Below are 13499 nucleotides of genomic sequence, written 5' to 3' on the forward strand. Positions count from 1 at the left end.
TGCGAGTTTATGTATCCTTTACAATCCATTGAATGGACTGGGGCTGTATTGAGGTGCTAGAACAATTTCCTCACTGTGGTCATTTGTCAGAAGGGAGGATCTTGTGCATCTTAACTGAAAATGAGTTTCGACTCATCAGTTTCGTAGCTCTGGATCTCCAAAAGTGGGTGGCTAAAAACACATCTCTCTCATATTTTAGAATTAGTACATGAAAGAATCTGTCCTCCCGAAATTCCTAATTCTGTCATGTCCAAGAGATGTTCTGAGCTGTCATTTTGTTGCTACCAGACAAATGCTTGCCTTTATTCACAATAGATAGCTTAAACTATCTCCTGAAGTCACTAAGCCATTGGTGTGCTTAAAGGTAAGAAAAATGTTACTTCCCTGAAATGTTTTTATTTGACAAAGTGAAATAAAATCAAACTGCCACCAGAATCTGACTGGTAGTGGAAATTATCACTTATTCGCACTGAAGCAGCCAGGACTTTTTATATGTGTGAGGAAAGGCTGTGAAAACAGCTAAAAATCTGAGATCAGTCTCTAAAGTACAAGTGTAGCTCATGAACATTTGCAAGAATTATTCTAGACACATAGAGTAAAAGTAAATTTTTGATATGGGCAATACTTTAAATTGTGTAATGCACTTAAGAGCAGCCATTGTGTAGTTTATCTAAGCAGTGCGTATATTGGACCATCTTGGTCACTAAACTTTTACATATATTTCCAAACTTACATGCTGACATGATTATATGTATGTTTATAGTTTTTTTGTATCATCAACTCATTTTGGAAACAAAGTGCTATTTTTGTGACTGATCTTGCTGGAGGACAAGATGATTAACTGAAAATTAATCTAGGCTTGAAACAGTGGAAAACTTTCTACATGCTAGGGAAGAGCACCATGTTGCTTTTCCTTTCTGCTTACCAAGATGAAGAGTTTTTAATTTAAAAAATCCTAAACAATGAAGGAGTTTTTCAATCCAATTATTTATCTTTTGACTTCAATTTCTTGCTAGTAGGTGTTAAGACTACTTCTAGCCTAATCATCAGGTATTGTATGTGTTACAGAATGGTACGTGCTTCATGTAGTCTTTGTATGTTTATTGTATAGCTTTTTATGTAATTTGTATTGCACTGTGAATGTGATTCATAATAAACACTGAAAATCTAAACTCTGGATTCTGGGAGACTTCTTAAGATTATAAAATAGTGGAAAACATGATTGCATTTTATATTGAGTATAAAACCTAAAGTTTGTGTTTAAATAGGGATCTTAAATACTTACAGCTAATTGAAAGTAAGTTTTAACTCTTCAGTCACCCATCCTCAAAAACAGAGGAGACTTTTCGGCAGCAGGATTTTTTTCCCCCGGAGTCTCTGAGGATATGATTAATCTTACTCTGCACTTTTCCCAAGAAAATATGGAAGGTTTTTGTATATCTAAGCTATCTATTTGTATCTCTATACAAATACAGACATTTTTGGAGGGGTATTGTTAAAGTACTTCTCCCTGACCTTTGTGTGCATGTGGTTGTTTTTGTTTGTTGGTTTGGCTTTTTGTTTTGCTGTGGTTTTTGTGGTGGATTTTTTGTTTGGTTTGGGTGGGCTTTTTTTTTTTTTGTTGAGGGGGTGCTGTTGGGATATTTTTCTAATTTGTAGATGTAATTTGTGCTTTTTAACTAGGCTTACTGCTTTGGGTATTAGACGCACCCTAGTGATGTGCTCACAGCAAAACCAGATTGAATGGTTATACTGGTAGAACTTTTTATTTAGGAAGTAAGTCCTTTGCATATCCCATTTAACATCTGAAAGCAGGTAAGCATTTAATAAATTTCCAAACTTGGCTTTAAACTGGTCAGAAACGAGAATCTTCCATACTTTCATGAAACATAAATGTTTGCTGAGAACATGAAGTACTGTAGCAATATAATTTCATTTTGAATATATTGAGTTAAATTTCAGCTTTAAAGAAGGAAAGTTTTTGGTTTACACTTAGCTACTACTGTACAGTTTTTACAAGTTTGGTTGGTTTTTTTGAACTGTACCTTTTTATCTGTGACCCAGTTGCAAGGAAGTCACCTACTTTATTTTGTCACGTCTAACAGTTGTGCATGAAATAAATGGATTTAAAACTAATCCATGTACAAGGCTGCACTTACATAACTGGGACAATTTTTTTTTTCAATTCTAAAAGGTGGCCTGACATTTTTTATTGCAAAATACATGCTTCAGTAATTCTGACTAGTAAGGGCAAAAATGAGTTCTACTGACTTACATGTGAGCAAGAACTCTGCAGCTGAGTATCTTAATCTCTTAAATACTGGCTTTTAAGTGTTTAGGCTTTTTTGAATATGCACAGAAAGTTGAATGCTGTATTAAACTGGTGTTGCTGCTGATTCCTTCTAGAAGGTGTTGATTTCCCAGAATTTTTTTTCAGAAAGATTTAATAAAAAACATCATGAAATGAACCTTTTAAGATCTCCCATCAGTCTAGCTGAAGTATAAATTGAAAGGCAGCTCTGTAGTGGTCCACTTTGTCCCCTGGACTTTGCAGAGCTTGCAGTATGAGCTATAGATGTTTGGTGAAGATAACAATTCCTGAAAAATAGTGACTTTGTATTGCCAGCCTGGAAGTTTTTCTCAAAGCTATCTAGTCTGAGGTCTCTCAACACACCCATCTGCGTATTGGGAAAATACAAGCAGGTAAAAGCAGGATGTATAGGAGGCTTCACTGAATAGTTGGGAGTCGCAGTGTGTGAACAGGCCAAACATTAATATCTTGGTGACCAGTTTGATAGAAGTATGCTTTTTAGTGCTTTCATCTCTTCAGAATGCCTGGTTGCCCATAAGACTCTTGATGGTAATGTTTGTGGTCATGCAGTCTTCCTGGTGCATATGTAGTCATCGCTGGTTCTGAGTAAGACAAAAGAAAAGGAGGGGGAAGTGGGAGAAGCTTTAAAAAAAAAAAAGCTCTGAAGTTTTCTGAGTACACACAGACAAAACATGTAGCTTCTCATTCCTATATATTTTTTTTATGCATCTAGTGCTAATCCCCAGCTATGTACAACTTCGTGGCTAGAGCAGCTGAGTACCTTCCCAGAATGTGTTAAGCAGTGTGGCTAGTATCTGTCAAATAGGAGCCATCTTCTTTCCAGTTGCATGAGACTTTAAAATTGCCAGTGTTGTCAAGGGTCTAAGAGATTACCCAAATACATGTGGTTTTCCCTTGCATCCTCCATTAAAACTGCTACAGAAAATTTGTCCTTAAAAGCATCAGGTAAAGTTGATAGGAAATTACAGTGGGGTTAAGAAGCTCTTGAACACTCGATGATTGTTTGTTTGATGTTCCAAAACTGCAAAGGCTAAAAGTAATGTACTATTACAGATTCTGCCTTGAACAATGATGCTAAATTTAATCCTAGGCACTCTGCTGTGCTGGAAACTCAAAGAACTCTGAGATAGACAGCAGTATGTCTATCTCAGCTTTTCCAAATGAATTTTATCACAAGTAGCACAGTCATGAAGACCCTGTTCAGAGTAACATGAGAATCTCCACTTTCAGTTTAGGTACTTTTTGCCCGTGTCCTAGTGAAGAAAACTTAAAGCTTTGTTAGCTGTTTGAACCATTAAACTTGTGTGTCTCAAAAATAAATAAAGATTGAAACAAGTGTTTTGGGGGGTGGGGAAGGATGGAGTGACTTGACTTGCGATTTCTGAGCACTGAAGGGAGCAGCAGCCTTACTTCCCTCCACTTGCATGTATGCTGGCTGCTGTAGGGGAGATTTCACCTTCAAGTGCACATATGGTGCCATGGAGACAGCTAAATTTCCAACTCTTTTAGGCAAGATACATAGTTTGTTTCCCACTAATACAGTACTACTTGTTTCCTCACTAATATGATAAGATGTAGCCTTTGATTCTTTTTTGTTAGGTACTTGCATGCATTTAAGATACAGAGCCATAATACTAGTGGATTTTGGAAGCTGCCAGCAATTCTCTCCATTCTGTGTTACTGTCTTAGAAGGAGAAAGATAAAGATCTCCCTAAGCATAAAACTTTGAACTTGTCAGGTACTGGGAACTGAAGCTGGTACATTTTGCTCTAAAGAGAGCAAATGCTTCATGATTTTGGAAGTACTTTCCCCCCCCTCCCCCCTTCTCTTTTGAGTGTGCTGATCTTTTTATAAGGGGAGACCTTCCCCTCATTTCTGAAGTACCTCCATAAAAACCACTTCAGGGGCTGCTTTTTTTAAAAGGTTCTGGAGATTAAATGGAAGGGCTGTACTATGACCCGAGGGCATCTTTTGATAGCTGCCAACAGGTGCTAAAGGATTGGATTCAGTGTTGAAGACAATCTTTTGAAGCTCCGAGGGCTCTTCCCTTCTGTTTGTATCAGAAGCGGAGAGCTTAAAGACAGCTAGCTACCCTCAGATGAGTTTCTGCTTTGCATCTTTTTTTCCCCGCAGATGAATGAAAGTTACTCCACAGTGATAACTCTCTCGTTTGCAAGGGGGTGTCTGTGCTTCTGGTAACACCTCGATAATTTTGTGTATTGTGAAAGGAAAATAAGGGAGGTGAGCTTTTTCTGTCTCTCCCCTGTAGCTGCCAATGCTTGCTCTGGTTTCAAGGATGTTGTATAAAGGCTTCTTCAGTGGTATCTGTTTTACTGCTGAAGCAAGTTTTGTGCAGCATCTATACCTTTCAAAGAAAGGTGGTGTACCAGGCTTTGGTATCTGTGTATTTATTTTATCAGAGTCAACTGGAATTGTTGCCTATGTACATGCATATTTGGAAATGCTGCAAAGACTTTGGAGGTAAGGGGTCTGAATTAACCTCCCAGGCCTTTCTGGTTCTTATTTCTCCCTCGCAGCTCCTCCATAATAATATGGCATGTTTGTTGTCCTTTACTTCTCCGGCATTTGACCAGAAACAGCAGATTTGTAGGGGCGGGGAAAAAAAAAAACAACAAACAAACCCCAAAACTTTTCTGTTGAAATTCTCTGAAATCCTGCTGGGCATTTAATTTAGAGATGCTTCTTTTGTGGCTCCAGTCCATGTTAAACTCTGTGTGACCTTGTTTCTCAGATGTTAAACACTACTTCAGTGCAACTTTCTTAATACCCTAATATACTACAAATAGCATTTGTGCAGCATAATGTCTTGGTTCAATTTGAGCATGCTATAGATATATACATTGTATTATCTTGACCATATCTCTTATACTTGGAGTTTCCAGAGCATTCCTCCCTCGGCAAGACTTCATATTTGTGCTGTATTTTATCAACAAGTTTTGGAAATTCCTTATAATCTTTAGGTGCGTGAGAGCATCTGTAGTTCATCCTTTCTTGATAAAATATGGAAACTGTGTTGCATATGTCTTTAAAAAGAACAACAGTGTACAATCTGCTTCATATTTATTCATCTTGCTAGGGTGTTCCTAAAGAAATGCATAGCAAATGTAAATGGTAGTTCTTCGTAAATTCTTACCAAATGGTAAACAGTTTGCTCAGTTACACAGGATAGCAAAAGATTTATTTGCGCATAAAAGCATTTATTGAAATTAGCCCCACGGGTTTTCCATATCACCTATCTTTTGGCCCTGAGCCCACCCTGTACAGCTATGGATTTTCTGTAGAACTAGAGATTTTTATATTGTCTTCTTCTGACGTGCTAGCCAGCGCAGGGGGGTGTGTGATTTTTCTGGCATGAGAAAGGAAGATGGCTGCACAACACCTTCCTCAGGTTGGGCTGTGTCTGCTCCTGATGAGGTCATTCATGTGTAAAGTAATCTGGCAGGAAACCTCACAGGCATGTTTCCTTCACTAATGTTGTTCTTTGCCCTTCAGGATGATGGATACTTTAAACAGTATGTATATGCACTCTATTAAACAGGTTTCATGAACAGATAATAGAAATTGTTTTAAAATTCAGATTAAGATATTGGTACTCAAAAATGGATTTTAACTCAATTTGACTTTAAATTCCTTTTATGATTGGTCTTTTTCTACAGTGCATGAACTTAGTTTTAACACTTTGAATTCTCTTCATTTTGGACTTCAAATCTCTTTCTTGTCTTAACAATTAATATTGCCTGCCGTGCTGCTTTGACCACCCAGCTTTGTACAGACTGCACAGGTTATGGTGGTGGGAACGTTCTAGGTATTTTCCTTGATGGTTTTCTGAAGCTGCCCAGTGTTTTCCTGGCAACTATATATTAATGAATAGAAGGCAAATGAAGTGATCACTGGTGTGTGACGGAAGTCATATGTGTTTGGTTGCGGTCTAACTGAATTTGTAGAAAGCTACACTTCATATTGCATGCAGGAATATTAACCATCTATTCTAAAGAAAAGAATTGGGTTTTTTTTGGGGTGGTGTGGGGTTTTTTTGGTGTGTGTGTGTGTGTTTGTTTTTTTTGCAACAGGTGGAAGACCCGTGGAATTCTTTCCAGTGGTGATTTACAGTCAGAAACCTACACGGATTCAGTGAAAGTTAACTTGGACTAGTACTTGGAGAAGTGATCTGCCAAGGGTTAGCAAATAGATTTGCCACATCCTGCTTGGGAAATCTGAGCAAGAAATAATTGGAGGCTTGCAGGGTAATTGAAGGAACTATAGTACTGTGGGCCAGAAGGAAGTTGATGCAGGGGTAGCCATGACTTGGTAGTGCAGGTGGGAGGCTGTTGAGTTAGATGGAACACGTGGCCTGAAACACTACTTCATTTCTTATGATCTGTTTCACCCTAATCTTTTGGCTGCTGTCTGGAAAAACTGTAGAAGTGCAGCTCAGGCATGCCAAACTATCCCTGTCACGCATGCTGCTCATTCCTTAGTTTCTTTCCCTACGTACTCCTTGTTATTTTATATTTGCTGTTCCTTCTTTGTGCCTGACCTGGAGAGAAGGACTGTATCCCAGACTTGGGACCCCAGGTTCCATTTCATTCGCTGACAAGTTTCCATAGCATTTCCATGCCTCGGTTACTGTGTGCATAGAGAACGAGGCTGCAGCAGGATTTATCTCCAGATAAATCTCTTTGCTTCAGTCCTTCTGGTAAGGAAGGCAAAAGGTGTCTGCAGAGCATTTGATGCAAGTGGTACTTGGTAATAGCAGCACAGGAAATGTGTGTGAGTGTGGGGCCTAATAATCACAGTATCACAGTATATCAGAGGCTGGAAGAGACCTCAAGAAATCATTGGTTCCAACCCCCTGCCAAAGCAGGATCACTAGGGTAGCCCACACAGGAATGTATCCAGGTGGGTTTTGAAAGTCTCCAGACAAGTAATAACCTTCCACCAAAAAGCAGAAATGGGCTGCCTGGAAAAGCAGAGAGCCCTGAGCCAGGCAGGAGTCAGGCAGTGGGGACAAGACTGCGCAGCTGTGGTCAGTCATTCCAGCAGCACTGCCTGTAGAGTATTAAGTGATACTGAATATTTGGAGACCCTCTGTTTAGTATTAATGGGATTTCTGAAAATGTGTCTTCTCAGGAGGGCACACAAAGGCAATCAGCTTGTCCCACAATGGCTGGAAAACCCAAGGAACAAAATCTTCCCAGCTGAAAGCCTATTCCCTACCCACACAAAAGCATGCAAGAGATTTATCCATCCTAGTATCACAGTATATCAGAAGTTGGAAGAGACCTCATGAGATCATCAGGTCTAACCTCCCTGCCAGAGCAGGATCATTTAGGATAGTCTGCACAGGAATGCATCCAGGTGGGTTTTGAAAGTCTCAAGAGGAGACTCCACAACCCCCCTGGGCAGTCTGTTCCAGTGCTCTGTCACCCTCACTGTAAAAATGTTTCTCCTCATGTTGAGGTGAAATCTTCTGTGTTCTAGTTTGAACCCATTGTTCCTTCACAGTCTTATCACTGTGAACCACCCGAAAAAGCTTGGCCCCCTCCACTTGATACCCACCCCTCAGATATTTATAGACATTGATCAGATCCCCTCTCAGTCTTCTCAAGACTAAACAGCCCCAGGGCTCTCAGTCTCCCATCATAGGGGAGATGCTCAAGTCCCCTAATCGTCCTTGTGGCTCTGTGTTGGATTCTCTCCAGCAGGTCTCTGTCTCTCTTGAACTGGGGAGCCCAAAAGTGGACACAGTATTCCAGGTGTGGTGTCACCAGGGCGGAGTAGGGAGGTAGAAGAACTTCCTTAGACCTGCTGGACACGCCTTTCTTGATACATCTCAGGATCCTGTTGGCTCTCTTGGCCACAAGAGCACATTGTTGTTCCATGGAGAACTTGCTGTCCACCAGCACTCCAAGGTCTTTCTCTGTGGAGCTGCTTTCCACTAGTGCCTGTTGTTATTTCTCCCCAGATGTAGAACCTTGCACTTGTCCTTATTAAACTTCATGAGGTTTGCCTGCACCCAGCTCTCCAGCCTGTCCAGGTCACGTTGGATGGCTGCACAGCCTGCTCGGGTGTCAGCCAACCCCCCCAGTTTTGTATCATCAGCGAACTTGCTGAGGGTACTCTCAATCCCTTCATCCAGGTCATTGATAAAGACATTGAACAAAACTGGACCCCGTACTGATCCCTGGGGGACACCACTTGCCACAGGCTCCAAGTTGACTGTGTGCCACTGATGATGACCCTCTGAACTCTGTTGTGGAGCCAGTTTTCAATCCACCTCACTGACCAACCATCTATGCCACATGTCCTGAGCTTTTCTATGAGGATGTTATGGGAGACAGTATCAAAAGCTTTACTGAAGTCAAGATATATGACATCCACTTCTCTTCCCTCATCTACCCACTTGGTCATAGCTTCATAGAAGGCTATCAGATCTCCCCTTGGTAAATCCATGTTGGCTGCTCCTGATAACCTTCTTGTCTTCCATGTGGTTAGAGATGGCATCCAGGACGAACTGCTCCATCATCTTTCCAGGGATGGAGATGAGGCTGACTGGATCCTCCTTCTTGCCTTTTTTGAAGACTGGAGTGACATTTGCTTTCTTCCAGTCGTCAGGCACCTCTCCTGTTCTCCATGACTTTTCAAAGATGATGGAGAGAGGTTCAGCAACAGTATCAGCCAGCTCTCTCAGCACTCGTGGATGCATCCCCTTGGGGCCAATGGATTTGTGTCTTGAGATGGTGTAAGGGATCTCTAACCCAGTCCTGACTGACCAGCAGAATGTCCACATCTCTCTGTTTCTGCCCCCTTGCTTCTAGAGACTGAGGTTCCTGAGGGCTGGTATTAAGAGTAAAGACTGAAGCAAAGACAGCATTCAGCAACTCTGCTATCTCTGCATCATGCGTTACCATATCTCCCATATCATTCAGCAGGGCCTACCTTTTGCCTACTCTTCCTTGTATCATTGATGTATTTGAAAAAACTCTTCTTGTGCTCTTTCACCCTTCTGACAAGATTCAGTTCCAGGAGGGCCTTGGCTTTTCTTGTTGCATCTCTACATTCTCTAGCTATATCTCTATAATTCTTCCAATTAACTAGTCCTTTTTTCCACATATTGTAATCCTCCTTTTTGAGTTTTATTAAGAGTTCCTTGCTTATCCATGCAGGTCTTCTGCTTGCCTTACTTGATTTTTTTTTCCCCCGTGGGAATACATTTCTCTTGATCTTGGAGGAGGTAACGTTTGAATATTAACCAGCTCTCTTGGGCCCCCCTTCCTTCCAGAGCCCTAGTCCACTGGATAATAGTGGAGACTTGCAGAATGTTTGCCGTTTTTTCCTTTAATTTACGCTGCCTGCTGCCCTTTCTATCACAAATTGTTTTGATGGGGAACTCAGTTACTGGCCAAACAATGCACACTGCCAGATGGTCAAAAGCTGCCTTAAGGTAAGGCTTTATGCTCATCGTTTTACAAGTTGTGCCACTTCTGTAAAATGATCTCAATTTAGACCAGTACAAAGCAGGGATGGTGCCCTGGGAAGCTGTAGGATGGCTGCTGGAATGCAGCCACCTCTGTAGGGGCACCTCTGTCCTAGTACCGGAGTAGGGTCGTGGTAGCCGATAGCCGCGAGGATCCAAGCCCTGCGTTACCGTTTGCCTGTCCTCTGCGCTCGGTACCTTGTCACCTCAGCCCTGACGCCTGCCTGAAGGGCTAGGACCGACGCCTTCCCCTCAGGCCCCTTCCCACTGGTTCGGCGGGGTGGGGGCCGGCTCTGTGGGCGCAGCTGGCAGGAAGGCCCGGCGCGGGCAGGGAGGGAGAGGGGAAGAGGCGGGGCCTTGTAGCCCAGCAGTGTCAATAATACAATAGGGCTCTTGTGCGGCCGCCGCCGGAGGAGGAGGAGGAGTGGGGTGGGAGCGGGGTTTAGGGCCTGGCGGCGGGCGCGCCGAGCAGCCGACACACAGGGCGGGAGTCGTCGCCGGCCACGGGCCCCGGCGGGCGGGCTGAGGCGATGCGCGCCGGCGCGGGACGGGAGCAGGAGCAGCCGCTGCCGCGGCGGGAGCATCAGCGCCAGCCCTGACGGCCGCGGCCGCCCACGCCGGCGAGCAGGAGGCGGCGGCGCGCCGTGCCGGCGGCGGGAGGTGAGCGCTGCCCGGGCTGCCCGCATGGAGGCGGGGCGGGGGGCGGGCACCGGGCCGCCGGGGCCGCCGCGCCGGGCCTGTGCGCGGGGGAGGCGCCGGGCCTGCGGCGGGCGGGAGGCGGCGGCGTTTGGCGCCAAGGCCGGGCAGGAGGAGGAGGAAGCAGCGGTGAACGAGGGGGAGACGGCAGGTCCTGCGGGTACGTGAGGCGTCGTGGGGGCGCGCAGCCAGGTCCAGGGGGGCAACCGTGCCGGGCGGACAGTGTCTTCTAGGGCGCTGCGGCGGGCCGCCTGTCCGGCGTGGGCGCTGCGGCCCCGACCGCGTCCGGAGGGAAAAGTTGCGGCGGTTTTACCGCCCCAGTGGAGTCGAGCTGCCGCTCCGCCCCCGCACTCGCCAGGCTGTGCCCGCGAGGGGCAGCAGGGGCAGGGCGGCGGCGGCGGCCCCCGGCGAAGCGCCCTTTTGTTCGCCGCAGCCCGAGAAGGCGGCGACCCGCCGGTGCCCGAGCCGGCAGGGCCCTGCGGAGCGTGGCTGGGCGTGGCGGGCGGGCGAACAGACAGCCGGGCAGACAGACAGCCAGGCGCTTGTCCGCTGCCGAGCACCGCTCCGCCAGCATGTCGAGGAACTTGCTAGAACTGAGTTTGACAATGAAGCGGTAGCAAAGCCCAGCCGCGGCCCCCCGCGCCGCCGAGGTAAGTTTGATCCCGGGCAGCGGGCGCACGTAGCGCCCCAGTGCCCCCTGTGCTTATAGCGACAGGGACGAGAAGGTCCTGACTTTGATTCACCATATCAAATCTTGCTCCCTCGCACGGCGTCTGCCTTAGCGTTGTCTGTCTCTCTGCAAAGGCATGGTTTCTTTTTACGGACTTAGTGGCCACCAGTATGGTCAGCGGCCAGGGATGCAGCAAAAGGAGCACTTGCAAGTAGTTCTGTTATGGTTAGTGGGAGAATTGGGTAGAGGACACTTTAAAATGCATCTTAATGGAAAGAATAGTTGTTGCTTTTTCTGGTTTTAAACTACAGTTCTTTTATGAAGAGCACTTACAGTAATTTGAAGAGTTCAGCTATTGTTCACAAATTGCTATAGTAAGTGCCTATGTACTTTAATTAAAATATCACTAAATTAGTGCTGTACTTGAAAGCCCTATGGTTTTTTTTTTCATGTTCAGAAGAGGATACTGGAGACAGCATCTAGTTGTGAATAGAGATCCTGTGATTAAAATACAGTGCAAACTTGAAAGCTGTTGTGTTTCTCTGTTAACGTAAAAGAGCATTTGCACTAAAACTGAAAGACCGAAGAGAACTATATTTTGTCGTGGTGCTTGCCAAATATGCATGTGTTTTATATGCAGCCAACTTTTTACGTCATATTGGTGCACGTTGTGGGCTGTTCTGCAGAGCATCTCAAGCACACCTGCTAATCTCTACAAATCGAGACTGTATCTTAGTGATGGTTACAACTAACTTGAAAATGTGAGAGCCGGATGAGTTTAGAGAAGAAAGGCTGGCTTGGATGAAGGCATGTTAGCATAACTTCTAAGCCTGCTACAGAGTTCCTTAGCAGGATGTCACAAAAGCCTTCACCTGCATTTATTGAAGGGAGAAGATGCAATCTGGTGTGCCTTTAGTTAAGAAAGTGCCTTTTCAAATTAAAATAAAAAAGTATTTTTACGACCCAAAGTTTTAGTTTTGTAAGTTTTGTTGGTTTTGTAAGTGTTTTTTGTGGGTTGTTTTTTTTTTTTTTTTTTTTTTTTTTACATTCAGCTGAACTTCTGACCTCTTTCCAGTCTGGTCTTGGCATGTCTTGGTTTTAACACAAAAGAGAATAAAAGCTCTCTTATGAAAAAGTTGAGCTTTATATGCAGTACAAGTCATCAAAATAACGAGAGCTGTTTCTGTTACCTGTCTTTTGTTTGATGTTTCCTCTTTCTAGGTTCCTTTTATGGAGCAGGCCTCCCTTCCTCCCCCAGCAGGAAAAATTCCCCTGAGTTGGGTCAGTCAGCACAACTGTGGTGTTTGGTTGTTTTTTCTTTCTTCCTTTTTTTTTTTTTTTTTTTTGGTGTGTGTGATTTGCATTAAGTACATGCAGCAGGTACCTGCAAGAGATTGCTGGAGAGCTGATGAAGGTACATACGCTGTGGCATTTATTGTCAAAGATGCATGTTCGTTTAGTAACTCGTTAAAATTGTGGAAATCCGCTGTGAATGTAGATGCCTAAGCTACAGGATCTCAGTGTAGTGTTATAATAAACTCAGATTTTTTCCTTTCTGTGGGCTATCTGTCTGTGGCAGAAAACAAAGAAGTTCACATCTGTGATATATTGGGATATCTGAGATTGTTGGGGAGTTTTCCTTTTGATTTTTAAAAGACACATTGTTTTTCATAGAGCTGAGTGGTGTGCTTACAAAGGAGGATTTAAAAAGTCTGCTTGGCTTCAACTAAGTAGTATTTTTACCTATATGTGTGTATACATATGTGTGTATATATACGTACACACATATAGATGTACATGTAGACAGGCACCTGCATGGTCACTGTCGCAGCTACCATGTGCTGAGTGTTGTAGAAGGTTTATCCCAAAGAGCTTGCTGCTGCTGGCTTGTGGAGTGTCTTGACTTTTGACCTGAACTCTTGGCTGGTGTGACTGCAGGTGTCCAAGGTTGTGGTGAAAATGGTTAGACCTACTGGTGAGAAGTGAAGTTAAACCCTGTACAAGCTGCTTTGAGTTTGATTTTTGAAATTGATGCCCCTACAATGATCTCTCTGGTCTATTTAGGTAGCTTAATTCAATCTTTGAAATTAATTTCTGACCGTTGTGCTCCAGAGAGTAAAGAGCACAGCATGGTGTCTGTGTATCTGGTTAGCTCAGTGAGAACTGGAATGTATCCAGAGCAGAAGCATGTACCCAGTTTTGTAGTGTATCTTTTATGATCTATGGGTGAAAATGTTATATAAACCTCGGGTTTTATTGTGTCTTTCTCCTCTAGTACCTAGAAGTCTCCTTTAGAAGTTGGT

Source organism: Indicator indicator, chromosome 1 (assembly GCF_027791375.1).
Source record: "Indicator indicator isolate 239-I01 chromosome 1, UM_Iind_1.1, whole genome shotgun sequence".
NCBI classification, from domain to species: Eukaryota; Metazoa; Chordata; class Aves; order Piciformes; family Indicatoridae; genus Indicator; species Indicator indicator.